The 15,048-nt window shown below is 45.3% G+C and overlaps 1 protein-coding gene across 1 annotated transcript in view; it reads right to left on the minus strand.

The window, feature by feature from the left end:
• Nucleotides 1-15,048, minus strand: part of LOC106564072 (bone morphogenetic protein receptor type-1B-like) — a 110,134-nt gene that overhangs the window by 86,119 nt on the left and 8,967 nt on the right. Inside the window, exon 2 of the mRNA XM_014130059.2 lies at nucleotides 9,715-9,784. The gene's annotated coding sequence lies outside the window, so the exon portion shown is untranslated. The remainder of the gene's footprint in view (nucleotides 1-9,714; nucleotides 9,785-15,048) is intronic.

The raw sequence follows: 15,048 nt of genomic DNA on the forward strand, positions 1-15,048 counted from the left end.
GCTTGGTCGCAAATGGGTCTTCCAAATTGACAATGACCCCAAGCATACTTCCAAAGTTGTGACAAAATGGCTTAAGGACAACAAAGTCAAGGTATTGGAGTGGCCATCACAAAGCCCTGACCTCAATCCTATAGAAAATGTGGGGACAGAACTGAAAAAGCGTGTGTGAGCAAGGAGGCCTACATACCTGACTCAGTTACACCAGCTCTGTCAGGAGGAATGAGCCAAAATTCACCCAATTTATTGTGGGAAGCTTGTGGAAGGTTACCCAAAACATTTGACCCAAGTTAAACAATTTAAAGGCAATGCTACCAAATACTAATTGAGTGTATGTAAACTTCTGACCCACTGGGAATGTGATGAAAAAAATAAAAGCTGAAATAAATCATTCTCTCTACTATTATTCTGTCATTTCATATTCTAAAAATAAAGTGGTGATCCTAACTGACCTAAGACAGGGAATTTTGTACTAGGATTAAATGTCAGGAATTGTGAAAAACGGAGTTTAAATGTAATTGGCCAAGGTGTATGTAAACGTCTGACTTCAACTGTATATGTTTTTATTTATTGGTTTATGATCCCACTGGTAATAGATCATTTCAAATCAAATGTTATTTGTCATATGTGCCGAATACAACAACCTTACAGTGAAATGCTTACTTATAAGCCCTTAACCAACAATGCAGTTTTAACAAAAATAAGAGTTTTATAAAATATTTAATAAATAAACTAAAGTAAAAAATAAATAAATAACAATAACAATAACAAGGCTATATACAGGGGGTACCGGTGTAGTCAATGTGAGTGGGTACAGGTTAGTCGAGGTAATTGAGGTAATACAGTATGTACATGTAGGTAGTGGTAAAGTGACTGCATCGATAATAAACAGAGAGCAGCAGCAGCGTAAAAAAGGTTGTGTCAATGTCAATAGTCTGTGTAGCCATTTGATTAGCTGCGCAGCAGTCTTATGGCTTGGGGGTAGAAGCTGTTAAGAAACCTCTTGGACCTAGATTTGGCACTCCAATACCGTTTGCCGTGAGGTACAAGAGAGAACAGTCTGACTAGGGTGGCTGGAGTTTTTGGCAATTTTTAGGGCCTTCCTCTGACACCGCCTGGTATAGAGGTCCTGGATGGCAGGAAGCTTGGGCGTTCACACTACCCTCTGTAGCGCCTTGTGGTTGGAGGCCGAGCAATTGCCATACCAGCCGGTGATGCAACCAGTCAGAATGCTCTCGATGGTGCAGCTGTATAACTTTGAGGATCTGAGGACCCATGCCAAATATTTTCAGTCTGCTGAGGAGGAATAGGCATTGTCGTGCCCTCTTCACAGCTGTCTTAGTGTGTTTGGACCATGATAGTTTGTTGGTGATTGGGACACCAAGGAACTTGAAGCTCTCAACCTGATCCACTACAGTCCCGTTGATGAGAATGTGGCGAGCTCGGCCGTCCTTTTCCTGTAGTCCACAATCATCTCCTTTGTCTTGATCACGTTGAGGGAGAGGTTGTTGTTCTGGCACCACACTGCCAGGTCTTCGACCTCATCCCTGTAGGCGGTCTAGTTGTTTTCAGTGATCAGGCCTACCACGTTGTGTCATCTGCAAACTTAAATGATGGTGTTGGAGTCATGCTTGGCCACGTAGTCATGGGTGAACAGGGAGTACAGGAGGGGATAAAGCACGCACCCCTGTGGGGCCCCAGGGTTGAGGATGAACGTGGCGGATGTGTTGTTGCCTAACCTTACCACCTGGGGGTGGCCTGTCAGGAAGTCCAGGATCCAGTGGCAGACGGAGGTGTTTAGTCCCAGGGTCCTTAGCTTAGTGATGAGCTTTGAAGGCACTATGATGTTGAATGCTGAGCTGTAGTCAATGAATAGTATTCTCACATAGGTGTTCCTTATGTCCAGGTGGGAAAGGGCTGTGTGGAGTCCAATAGAGATTGCGTCATCTGTGAATCTGTTGGGGCGGTATGCAAATTGGAGTGGGTCTAGGGTTTCTGGGATGATGGTGTTGATGTGAGCCATGACCAGCCTTTCAAAGCACTTCATGGTTACAGATGTGAGTGCTACGGGTCAGTAGTCATTTAGGCAGGCTACATTGGTTTTTTGGATACAGGGACTATGGTGGTCTGCTTGAAACATGTTTGTATTACAGACTGGGTCAGGGAGAGGTTGAAAATGTCAGTCAAGACACTTTCCAGTTGGTCAGCGCATGCTCGGAGTACACGTCCTGGTAATCTGTCTGGCCCGCGGCCTTGTGAATGTTGATCTGTTTAAAGGTCTTACTCACATTGGCTATGGAGAGTGTGGTCACACAGTTGTCCCGAACAGCTAATGCTCTCATGAATGCTTCAGTCTTGCTTGTTTCACAGCGCGCATAGAAGTAATTTAACTTGTCTGGTATGCTCGTGTCACTGGGCAGCTCGCGGCTGGGCTTCCTTTTGTAGTAGGTAATAGTTTGCAAGCGCTACCACATCCGATGAGTGTCGGAGACGGTGTAGTAGGATTCAATCTTAGGCCTGTATTGACACTGTCCGTTTGATGGTTCGTCGTGGTGCGTAGCGGGATTTCTTATAAGCGTCCGGGTTAGAGTCCCGCTCCTTGAAAGTGGCAGCTCTACCCTTTAGATGTTGATGTTGCCTGTAATCTATGGCTTCTGGTAGGGGTATGTACGTACAGTCACTGTGGGGACGACGTCATCGATGCACTTATTGATGAAGCTGGTGTCTGATGTAGTATACTCCTCAATGACATATTTCAGTCTGTGCTAGCAAAACAGTCCTGTAGCTTAGCATCTGCATCATCTGACCACTTCCGTATTGAGCGAGTCACTGGTACTTCCTGCTTTAGTTTTTGCTTGTAAGCAGGAATTAGGAGGATAGAATTATGGTCAGATTTGTAAAATGGAGGGCGAGGGAGAGCTTTGCATGCGTCTCTGTGTGTGGAGTAAAAGTGGTCTAGAGTTTTTTTTTCTCCTCTGGTTGCACATGCAACATGCTGGTAGAAGTTAGGTAAAACGGATTTAAGTTTCCCTGCATTAAAGTTCTGGCCACTAGGAGCGCCACCTCTGGATGAGCATGTTTGTGTTTACTTATGGCCTTATACAGCTCGCTGAGTGCGTCTTAGTGCCAGCATCGGTTTGTGGTGGTAAATAGACAGTTACCAAAAAAATATCAGAACAGCGTGGCTGTATTCTTTGAGTCTCTCTCTAGTCATGGTCTTCAAAGTTTAGAATTCTCACTGCCAACTTTGCTGTGCGTTCAAGGTTTCTTTTTACAGTCTATGGCTTGAGGAAACTGTGCAATCTGATTGGCCAGCGGTAGGCCTATAGGTGCTCTTGATTTGCTCTCTGGGCTTGCTGGGTAGGCAGAGTTCTACCTTCAGACACATGAAATCGTTAAAAATGTGAACACTCTGCCTTCCCGGTGTGCTAGGGCTGCTGAATCTATTGCACCTATCGTCAACAGCACAAAACAAATTAAAAAAGTACGAACGCAAGGTTTATCGTAGTTTTTCTTTACAGAAATATTTGGTGATTGACTAGGATTGCCTTGGAGATCGACAAGTCGATCATGACCACTGGTCTAGGTACTGCTCTGTAAGGCATTATAGGCAGCCTAGCTGTGTGGAGGAGGTGGTTTTGTGTCCTTATGTGTCCATGCGTCAACAACATTTAAATAGTTTGAATCCTTTATGATGTAATGTGATTTGTGGATTCAAATTAAGTATTTAAAGTGTGTGTGTGTGTGTGTGTGTGTGTGTGTGTGTGTGTGTGTGTGTGTGTGTGTGTGTGTGTGTGTGTGCGCACGCATGTTCTTTCATGTGTACAGCTCAAATGAGAATGAGGAAATCAACAAAGCCACAAAATATTGGCCCTGTGAAACAAAAGCAGCTTATCCTCCAATTTCCTGCCAGCGAGACTCCCTAGGCCCAGCACTGAGGCGCTCATTAATTGAAGTTGATCTTTAAGGAAAGTACAAGGGTACTACTGTACTCTACTGCAGCAGCACAGCTCTGCAGCCAGAGCCACAGAACACAGGTGGAGGGAGAGGGGAGAGAAGAGAAGAGGGGAGAGGAGAGGGGAGAGCAGTGGAGTAGAGCAGCTGTTCACACACTCCCCCTTCCTCACAGCCCAGCCTCCTTGGTTTATAGAAACGCAGCAAAAAGTTACATTCCCAGATTAGTGTTTTACGTTCTCTGAACAGATACGGTATTGGTGCTGGACTGTTCTGTTCAGCTGTTGTGAGGAGACTAGGCTGGCTGCTGTGATGGTAATGTGGTAATGATAACACTGTGCGGTAATGCTGTAATGATAGCACTGTGTGGTAATGCTGTAACGATAACACTGTGTGGTAATGCTGTAATGATAACACTGTGTGGTAATGCTGTAGGCCCACCCACTTGGAAGCCAGGCCCACCCACTGGGGAGGCCCAGGCAATCAGAATGAGTTTTCCCACACAAAAGGGCTTTACTACAGACAGAAATACTTCTCAGTTTCATCAGCTGTCTGGGTGGCTGGTCTCAAGACGATTCCGCACCAAATGTGGAGGTCCTGGGCTGGCGTGATTACATATGATCTATGGTTGTGAGGCCAGATGGACGTACTGCCAAATTCACTAAAATGACGTTGGAGGAGGCTTATGGTAGAGAAATGAACATTCAATTATCTGGCAACCGCTCTGGTGGACATTCCTGCAGTCAGCATGCCAATTGCACACTCCCTCAAAACTTGAGACATCTGTGGCATTGTGCTGTGTGACAAACCAGCACATTTTAGAGTGGCCTTTTAATGTTCCCAGCACAAGATGCACCTGTATAATGATCATGCTATTTAATCAGCTTCTTGATATGCCACACCTGTCAGGTGGATGGATTATCTTTGCAAAGCAGAAATGCTCACTAAAAGGGATGTAAACAAATGTGTGCACAAAAGTTGAGAAATAATATTTTCTTTCAGCTCATGAAACATTGGACAAACACTTTACCTGTTGCGTTGATATTTTTGTTCAGTGTAGTTACTTAGAGCAATCTGTAGACATACATGGTATTATATGTAGCCACGTCTGAGTAATAAACAGCTATATCTACGCCTGGCACAACTGGAATAACAGTCCAGTCTGTTGCAGAATAGCTGCTACTCTCCATATGTAACCTGATACCTTCTATACTCTACCTAGGCACTCAAGACTCATCAGAGAAGCCAGACTCATTCCAGCAGTCAGACAGAGAGAGAGAGAGAGTGCGCAAGAGAGCGAGAGCGAGAGAAAGAGAACGGAGGCACACTGTTACAGCTGGACAGAGGATTAGTAGAAACATGGTAGAATATGAGAAGGGGTGAATGAGACACGAAAGAAAGAGAGAAACGGAGAAGCATTGCTCTTTCGTTGATCCGTTCAGGCTGATCTCTGTTCCAGGAATATGACTAGGGATTATTCTGTTATTTTTATAAATGTCTGTGAAGCTTTATACCCTCCCCTCCCCTTCAGTCTTGGCAAACACCACACAGAGAGAGAGGGAGAGAGAGAGGGATAGAGAGCGAGAACTAGAGAGAAAAAGAGAGATAATTATAGAGAGAGGCGAGAATGTGTCAAGTGTCAGTGTGCAGCGGTTAGGACGGAGTCAGGCGCAAGACACAGAACCGAGTAAAAGACGTACTTTACTCGAAAAGAAACAACAATGATTTCCACGCAGGGAAAAAACACACCAGCTCACAGAAGTCTTGAACACTAAGCCTAGAACAAACACGCACAAAACCATGTGGGAACCAGAGGGTTAAATAGGGAATAAATTATAACGTAATGGGAACCAGGTGTGTACAATCAAGACAAAACAACATAGAAAAAGAAACGTAGATCGGTGGCAGCTAGAAAGCCGGTGACGTCGACCGCCGCCCGAACAAGGAGAGGCACCAACTTCGGCGGAAGTCGTGACAGAATGAGAGAGACCGGAAATAGACATGTAGGAGAGAGCCTCCATGGTCAATGAGGCTCAAAAAGACAAGGAGCTCCAGAGAAAGAGCCATGTCACCTCGAGCCGGTCTGTTGGGGCAAGCTTCCCCACCACCACTGTCACTCCCAGGAAGATCAGTCTCTCTGGGGACGACAGCTAGCCGGCCACATGACCCTATTCTATCGTCAACAAAAACTAGTGTGACTTTTAAAAGCTTTTTAATGACTATCTGTCCTCAGAGGAAAATTATCGGCAGAGAGTCCGGCTCACAGACAGGACCAACAGCTGCACAGAGACAAACTACAGTACAGGTGAATTAGTCAGATGCTGAAACATTCGATACCCCAGAAAATTCTATTAGGAGAGTGTCCTGGGTTTGACAGTGAGTGAGGATGATATGGGGACGTTGACGGCACGAGGCCGACGTCATCTATTTTGGCTGGCTCTCTAATCCAGCGATGTGAGCTAAAAACCTGCCAGGCATTCTACCACAGTGCTGCCTGTGCAACCTGTGTGTGTTTGTTTGTTGGTGTGCGTTTGTGTTCCCATGTGTCCCTCCCCTATTTATACTAAAATTGGCTGATCGAAAGGGAAGCTGCCTGGCTGCACATTTTCCATCCCCGTTCCAAATAGAGTGCGGTGCTAGCTGTGAGCCATTGTTGAGAGTCCAGAGTGAAGTGGAATGTGGCACTGCACGCCACCAGAACACCTTACTGCACACACACTCCACTTGTCACACACTCACATCTCAACAAAACACACCACAGATGATCTAATCTATATATGCATCCATACAGTCAATCTCTATCAGGTGTCTGTTACACATTGTTTTTAGGGTATTTTACCATTTCTAAATAACATCCATTAGCTTCATCGGTCTGTGTCTGTTTCATTCTTTATTGTTTTTCACCAGGATGTTATTTAAGCTGTAATTAAGAGATTACTCAGAGCAGCCGCGGATAAGAGAGAGGGTGGACCCCAGATAGCATCTATGCAAAGGCGGCCCTGTGCCCTCTCCTCTCTGGGTGGCCTACAGCACAGTAGAGGGGGTAGAGGCCTAGGGCTCGGCATGCAAAGCTTTGATGTCATCACATTTCCATGCAGACAACCGTGGCCAGTCCAGGTACGGCTCAGATCGCCCTCTGCCCTGTATGTATGTAAAAAGCACACGCGAAATCCATTTGAATCTGTCATCAAAAACCGAGGGGTTTGGCAGGCGAACAACGTGAGCGGGAGAGAAATAGATTTAATCTGTTTCCCCATCTCTCCTTGCAGTCAGAATGGCACTTGCTGTCAAAAGCAGTTAGCGGACGAACGTGGGGATTCGTTGTAACTACACTCCAAGACGTAGCCAGGGAATTTAGAACAAAGTCGCTCAGTCGGTATTGGTTCTTCAAAGGACATTCAACATAATCTGTGATGGATGTGTTTTCAGAGTGGCGAAATCAATTGCAACTAAAAACCCTCACAGTACACATTTGAAGAAATGTGGGGCATTTAAATCTCTTGGTGTGTTTATGTATGTGGTTATGGGGTTGGGAGGGTTTGGGGTGTTCTAAAGGAGAGTCAGGTCTTAAAACAGGATGCAAAGCTTAAGGAACGTTATGAAAGCCGCATGCCAGTGTAGTTACAATTAAATAAGAGTACAGTATTAGTTTCAAGTTTCAATGTTTGTCACATGCACAGGATACAGCAGGTGTAAACAGTACAGTGAAATGCTTAATTGTGAGCTCTTTCCCAACAATGCAGTATTCAAGAAAATAATATAAATTGGGAAAAACAAACGAAACACGCAGGAAAAAGAGACACGAGACCGCAAGCTATACACAGGCTCAGTCCCAGTATCATAACTACAGAGCTGAGTCAGTAGAGCTGAGTCAGTAGAGCTGAGTCAGTAGAGCCGAGTCAGTAGAGCCGAGTCAGTAGAGCCGAGTCAGTAGAGCCGAGTCAGTAGAGCCGAGTCAGTAGAGCCGAGTCAGTAGAGCCGAGTCAGTAGAGGTGAGTCAGTAGAGCCGAGTCAGTAGAGCCGAGTCAGTAGAGCCGAGTCAGTAGAGCCGAGTCAGTAGAGCCGAGTCAGTAGAGCCGAGTCAGTAGAGCCGAGTCAGTAGAGCCGAGTCAGTAGAGCCGAGTCAGTAGAGGTGAGTCAGTAGAGCCGAGTCAGTAGAGCCGAGTCAGTAGAGGTGAGTCAGTAGAGCTGAGTCAGTAGACCACTAAACCAACAGAAATGAGCAGGGCCACCTGTTAGATCTCCAATTGCACTTTAAAACAGGTGTAATCATAAGTTAAAAAGGTTAAATAAAACAATTACACAAATAATTCTCAGCGGTTCTACCATGCACCGCTTTAATAACCCACTGAGTTACAGCATATCAACACACACCAACATCCTGGTTGCTACATGTCTGCCTGAGCTTGGTGTGTGTGCGTGTGTGTGTGTGTGTACGCCTGTGTGTGCGTGCATGTACAATACAGTAATGTTTTCCATATAGAGGATGCACACTCAATTCAATTCAATCAATCTCAATGTGACTCCTCTCAGTTTCTTTCTCCCTCCGACACAGCTGTCTCTTATTTGCCAGGATCCAGCCGTAGAGAGAGAGAGATCCAGTGGGAACTTTAACACATAGATTCTTGACATTCTTTAACGGGTTTGAGTTACTCTCCGTCCAAACCAGCGCTCCACTACTACAATCCTCTCCTATTTCCGGACACGAGGTCAGTGTTAGAGTCTACATTCCACAGCCTCTCACCAACACAAGCAGGTATTGTCCTCTGTGGAGGGGACTCGTCACTGGCTTCAGATCAGATCCCACTGTTGGAGCGGTGTCAGTGTTGTCATCACACTGTGTTGTTTATGACGGGTCCTGTAGCGGCAAGTCTCACTGCTTAGTGGTTAAGTAACGCTGACTGAAGTCCACAGCAGCAACTCTCTGTCACAGTGTGGAAATCAAGGAGAGAAAAGGTACTGTATAAGAGGTCACGTCAGAGACACTTTATATTGAACGATCGCACTAAGTGACGTGCGGCCTTCACACTTTCTGTTCTGTTCACACTCACAGTCCTCAGATCAGCTACGGGGGACAATTCTGGAACAGGCCCTCGTGGCCCTTACGTCTCACCTGCCCACAGGTCAGCTGTGACGTGAGGTTGAGTCAGTCCCACGCCTGTAGAGTGAAGATCAGCTGCTACCGTCAACCTGTCAGCTCCACGCATCACCTTTTAATCAGTCACCATGGTGACCAGGTTGGGGTAAGCAGGCACAGTGTGCCATCCCACATTCCTCTCTCACTCAGTCGGAGGGATCCATGTCACAGAGTCTCTCTCTCTCTCTCACACACACACACACACACACACACACACACACACACACACACACACACACACACACACACACACACACACACACACACACACACTAGACCCCGTGGTGATACCACAATCAGCCTCTCACACAAACAGCCATGCCCTGGGACTGGCAGGTGGAGCAGGACTATCCATAGAGCATCCATTGGCCTCTGTTACCATGTCTACTCCAGACTGATTCTGCCACGTACACAGAGATGACTATTAGCTGCAGTGTGGGTTCTCGTCCATCCTAATCCATGTGCTCAGCGGTTAGTCAATTAGTCACTTCTCTGGAAGGGCACGGCAACCTAGCCGCCACTGAGCTCGCTACACACACACAATAAGAGACTAGTGTAGGGCAATCAAACACTCAGCGTACAGTAATAAACAATTTAGAAAATTCAAGGATGGAAAACAGACTCACCATCCAACAACGAGGGGTTGAACAACGGTCTGTCATTATGGCCTTCCAAAGTCACAGCTGCTGTCTTCTCCTAGAAGAAAAAGGGAAAGATGGTAAAGAAAGTTAACATAATCGTACAGTATATTTTCCATGTATACAAAAATGGTGATTGTCAGACGTGATTCAGACTTCATTTCAGCCAGGCTCAAGGCATTACCCCACCTGGGATTTAAACCAATGCACCTAGTGGACAGTAAACAACTACACCCCCTTTCACTGTCTCTCCCCTCCTCTTCCTTATTCTCCTGTATATCCTCCTCTTTCTCCCCCTAATAACAGGATGTCTGTTTTCTCACACAGGGTTAAAGACCTTCCAGGCAAAGAGGACACTGAAGTCATTCCTGCTCTTTCCCTTCTCCCTTCATCAGAGAGAGAAAGAGAGACACAGAGAGAGACACAGAGAGAGACAGAGAGAGACAGAAAGATAGAGACAGAGAGAGATCCTCACAGTGATGTTGGGGACTGGGTGGATTATCAGTAATTATCAAAGACCAACTGGAACCTAAAGGAAAGGAGAGGATTAGTAAAAAGTGGAACAAGACGAGGCCTCCTCCACTTCTTCCTCCCACCCCCTCTTTTTTTCCTTCTTCTTCATCCTCCTCACCTCACTGGAGACCATGTGTTTTCCCCTCATGAATATAACAGTCTTATTGATATCACACTGGTCTAGACTGAACTCTTACCAAAGAGCTAATCTTCATATATATCCAGATATGAAAGATGTCTCCCTTCCAGGAATCTCAGAGGGACTATGAATAGATACATCAGAGTTTAAAAAAAAGTGATTGTTCTATTGTTCTAAAGCTGAGAGTTCTCTCATAGGAGATGGTGAGTCCTTTACGTCCTTGTCCCAATGATGAAACCCAGAACTCTGTTAATATGAAGAGAACAGAATCTATCCCCTTCATCTATCCTCTGCCCAACGTCCTGTCTCCTAGTCCTCCTGAGGGAGGAGAATGTCTGGTGCAGACACAAGCAGAGACCTGCATCCCTGGGTCTGTGAACTGATGTGAGCATTGTTTTCCAGGGGAAAAGGAATATGTTGTTTTTCCTTCAAGGTGTCTGAGTGTGCATGGGGACTACAGAGTGTCAGTGAGTGGGAGGAACGCCAACTGCAGTATTGGCAGAAAGAAAGCAAAGGGATTGGGTAATGGGTAATGGGTGGAAAAGCCATACCTTTGTAAAACCTTGGTACCAGATGCTCTTGAGCTCTGAAGTGTGTGTGTGCAAAAGCGCATGCTCGTGGGTGCACACATGCGAGAGAGCTACACTACATGACCAAAAGTATGTGGACACCTGTTCATCGAACATCTTATTCCAAAATCATGGGCATTAATATGGATTTGGTCCTCCCTTTGCTGCTATAACAGCCTCCACTCTTCTGGGAAGGCTTTCCACTACATGTTGGTACATTGCGAATAAGAACACCTCCTCCCAGCTGCTCACTGCACTGAGGCTAGGAAACTCTGTCACCTCTGATAAATCCACTATAATTGAGAATTTCAATAAGCATTTTTCTACGGCTGGCCATGCTTTCCACCTGGCTACCCCTACCGCGGTGAACAGCACTGCACCCCCCACAGCTACTCGCCCAAGCCTTCCCCATTTCTCCTTCTCCCAAATCCAGTCAGCTGATGTTCTGAAAGAGCTGCAAAATCGGGACCCCTACAAATCAGCCGGGCTAGACAATCTGGACCCTTTCTTTCTAAAATTATCTGCCGAAATTGTTGCAACCCCTATGGCCTGTTCAACCTCTCTTTCGTGTCGTCTGAGATTCCAAAAGATTGGAAAGCAGTTGCTGTCATCCCCCTCTTCAAAGGAGGGGACACTCTTGACCCAAACTGCTACAGATATCTATACTACCCTGCCTTTCTAAGGTCTTCGAAAGCCAAGTCAACAAACAGATTACCGACCATTTCGAATCCCACCGCACCTTCTCCGCTATCGTAACCGCCATCGATAAGAAACAATACTGTGCTGCCGTATTCATTGACCTGGCCAAGGCGTTCGACTCTGTCAATCACCACATCCTCATCGGCAGACTCAATAGCCTTGGTTTCTCAAATGATTGCCTCGCCTGGTTCACCAACTACTTCTCTGATAGAGTTCAATGTGTCAAATCGGATGGCCTGTTGTCCGGGCCTCTATGGGGGTGCCACAGGGTTCAATTCTTGGGACAACTCTTTTCTCTGTATACATCAATGATGTCGCTCTTCCTGCTGGTGAGTCTCTGATCCACCTCTACGCAGACGACACCATTCTGTATACTTCTGTCCCTTCTTTGGACACTGTGTTAACAACCCTCCAGACGAGCTTCAATGCCATACAACTCTCCTTCCGTGGCCTCCAACTGCTCTTAAATACAAGTAAAACTAAATGCATGCTCTTCAACCAATCGCTGCCTGCACCTGCCCGCCCGTCCAGCATCACTACTCTGGACGGTTCTGACTTAGAATATGTGGACAACTACAAATACCTAGGTGTCTGGTTAGACTGTAAGCTCTCCTTCCAGACTCACATTAAACATGTCCAATCCAAAGTTAAATCTAGAATTGGCTTCCTATTTCTCAACAAAGCATCCTTCACTCATGCTGCCAAACATACCCTCGTAAAACTGTCCATCCTACCGATCCTCGACTTCGGCGATGTCATTTACAAAATAGCCTCCAACACCCTACTCAATAAACTGGATGCAGTCTATCACAGTGCTATCCGTTTTGTCACCAAAGCCCCATATACTACCCACCACTGCGACCTGTACTCTCTCGTTGGCTGGCCCTCGCTTCATACTCGTCGCCAAACCCACTGGCTCCAGGTCATCTACAAGACACTGCTAGGTAAAGTCCCCCCTTATCTCTGCTCACTGGTCACCATAGCAGCACCCACCTGTAGTACGCTCTCCAGCAGTTATATCTCTCTGGTCACCCCCAAAGCCAATTCCTCCTTTGGCCGTCTCTCCTTCCAGTTCTCTGCTGCCAATGACTGGGACGAACTACAAAAATCTCTGAAACTGGAAACACTTATCTCCCTCACTAGCTTTAGCCTGTTGGGGATAGGGGGCAGTATTTGCACGCCGGATAAAAAACGTACCCGATTTAATCTGGTTACTACTCCTGCCCAGTAACTAGAATATGCATGTAATTATTGGCTTTGGATAGAAAACACCCTAAAGTTTCTAAAACTGTTTGAATGGTGTCTGTGAGTATAACAGAACTCATATGGCAGGCAAAAACCTGAGAAGATTCCTTACAGGAAGTGGCCTGTCTGACCATTCCTTGAGCTTCTTGACTCTGTTTATTGAAGACTGAGGATCTTTGCTGTAACGTGACACTTCCTACGGCTCCCATAGGCTCTCAGAAGGCGGGAAAAAGCTGAATGATGTAATTCCAGCCCCAGGCTGAAACACATTAGCGCTTTTGGCAAGTGCTCTTTCAGAGGACAATGGGCTGAGGCGTGTGCACGAGTCGACCCCATGTTTTTATTTTCTATCGTCTTTGAACCTAAACACAGATTCCCGGTCGGAATATTATCGCTTTTCTACGAGAAAAATGGCATAAAAATTGATTTTAAACAGCGGTTGACATGCTTCGAAAGTACGATAATGGAATATTTAGAATTTTTTTGTCACGAAATGCGTTGTGCGCGTAACCCTTATTTACCCTTTCGGATAGTGTCTTGAACGCACGAACAAAACGCCGCTATTTGGATATAACTATGGATTATTTGGGACCAAACCAACATTTGTTATTGAAGTAGAAGTCCTGGGAGTGCATTCTGACGAAGAACACCAAAGGTAATAACATTTTTCTTATAGTAAATCTGACTTTGGTGAGTGCTAAACTTGCTGGGTGTCTAAATAGCTAGCCCTGTGATGCCGGGCTATCTACTTAGAATATTGCAAAATGTGCTTTCACCGAAAAGCTATTTTAAAATCGGACATATCGAGTGCATAGAGGAGTTCTGTATCTATAATACTTAAAATAATTGTTATGCTTTTTGTGAACGTTTATCGTGAGTAATTTAGTAAATGTTTAGTAAATTCACCGGAAGTTTGCGGGGGGTATGCTAGTTCTGAACGTCACATGCTAATGTAAAAAGCTGGTTTTTGATATAAATATGAACTTGATTGAACAAAACATGCATGTATTGTATAACATAATGTCCTAGGTGTGTCATCTGATGAAGATCATCAAAGGTTAGTGCTGCATTTAGCTGTGGTTTGGGTTTATGTGACATTATATGCTAGCTTGAAAAATGGGTGTCTGATTATTTCTGGCTGGGTACTCTGCTGACATAATCTAATGTTTTGCTTTCGTTGTAAAGCCTTTTTGAAATCGGACAGTGTGGTTAGATTAACGAGAGTCTTGTCTTTACAATGGTGTAAAATAGTCATATGTTTGAGAAATTTAAGTAATAGCATTTCTAAGGTATTTGAATAACGCGCCACAGGATTCCACTGGCTGTTACGTAGGTGGGACGATTTCGTCCCGCCGACCTTAGAGAGGTTAAGCACCAGCTGTCAGAGCAGCTCACAGATCACTGCAACTGTACATAGCCCATCTATAATTTAGTCCATACAACTACCTCTTCCCCTACTGTATTTATTTATTTATTTTGCTCCTTTGCACCCCATTATTTCTATTTCTACTTTGCCCTTTCTTCCACTGCAAATCTACCATTCAAGTGTTTTACTTGCTATATTGTATTTACTTTGCCACCATGGCCTTTTTTGCCTTTATCTCACCTCATTTGCTCACATTGTATATAGACTTATTTTTCTACTGTATTATTGACTGTATGTTTGTTTAACTCCATGTGTAACTCTGTGTTGTTGTATGTGTCGAACTGCTTTGCTTTATCTTGGCCAGGTCGCAATTGTAAATGAGAACTTGTTCTCAACTTGCCTACCTGGTTAAATAAAAGTGAAATAAATAAAATAAAATAAATTGCTGCGGGGACTTGCTTCCACTCAGGCACAAGAGCATTAGTGAGGTCGGGCACTGATGTTGGGCGATTAGGCCTGGCTCACAGTTGGCGTTCCAATTCATCCCAAAGGTGTTCGATGGGGTTGAGGTCAGGGCTCTGTGCAGGCCAGTCAAGTTCTTCCACACAGATCTTGACAAACCATTTCTGTGTGGACCTCGTTTCCACTGCTCCAGAGTCCAATGGCGGCGAGCTTTACACCAATCCAGCCAACGCTTGGCATTGCACATGGTGATCTAAGGCTTGTGTGCGGCTGCACTGCCATGGAAAGCCATTTCATGAAGATCCAGACTAACAGTTATTGTGCTGATG

Source organism: Salmo salar, chromosome ssa01 (genome assembly GCF_905237065.1).
Source record: "Salmo salar chromosome ssa01, Ssal_v3.1, whole genome shotgun sequence".
Lineage (NCBI taxonomy): Eukaryota > Metazoa > Chordata > Actinopteri > Salmoniformes > Salmonidae > Salmo > Salmo salar.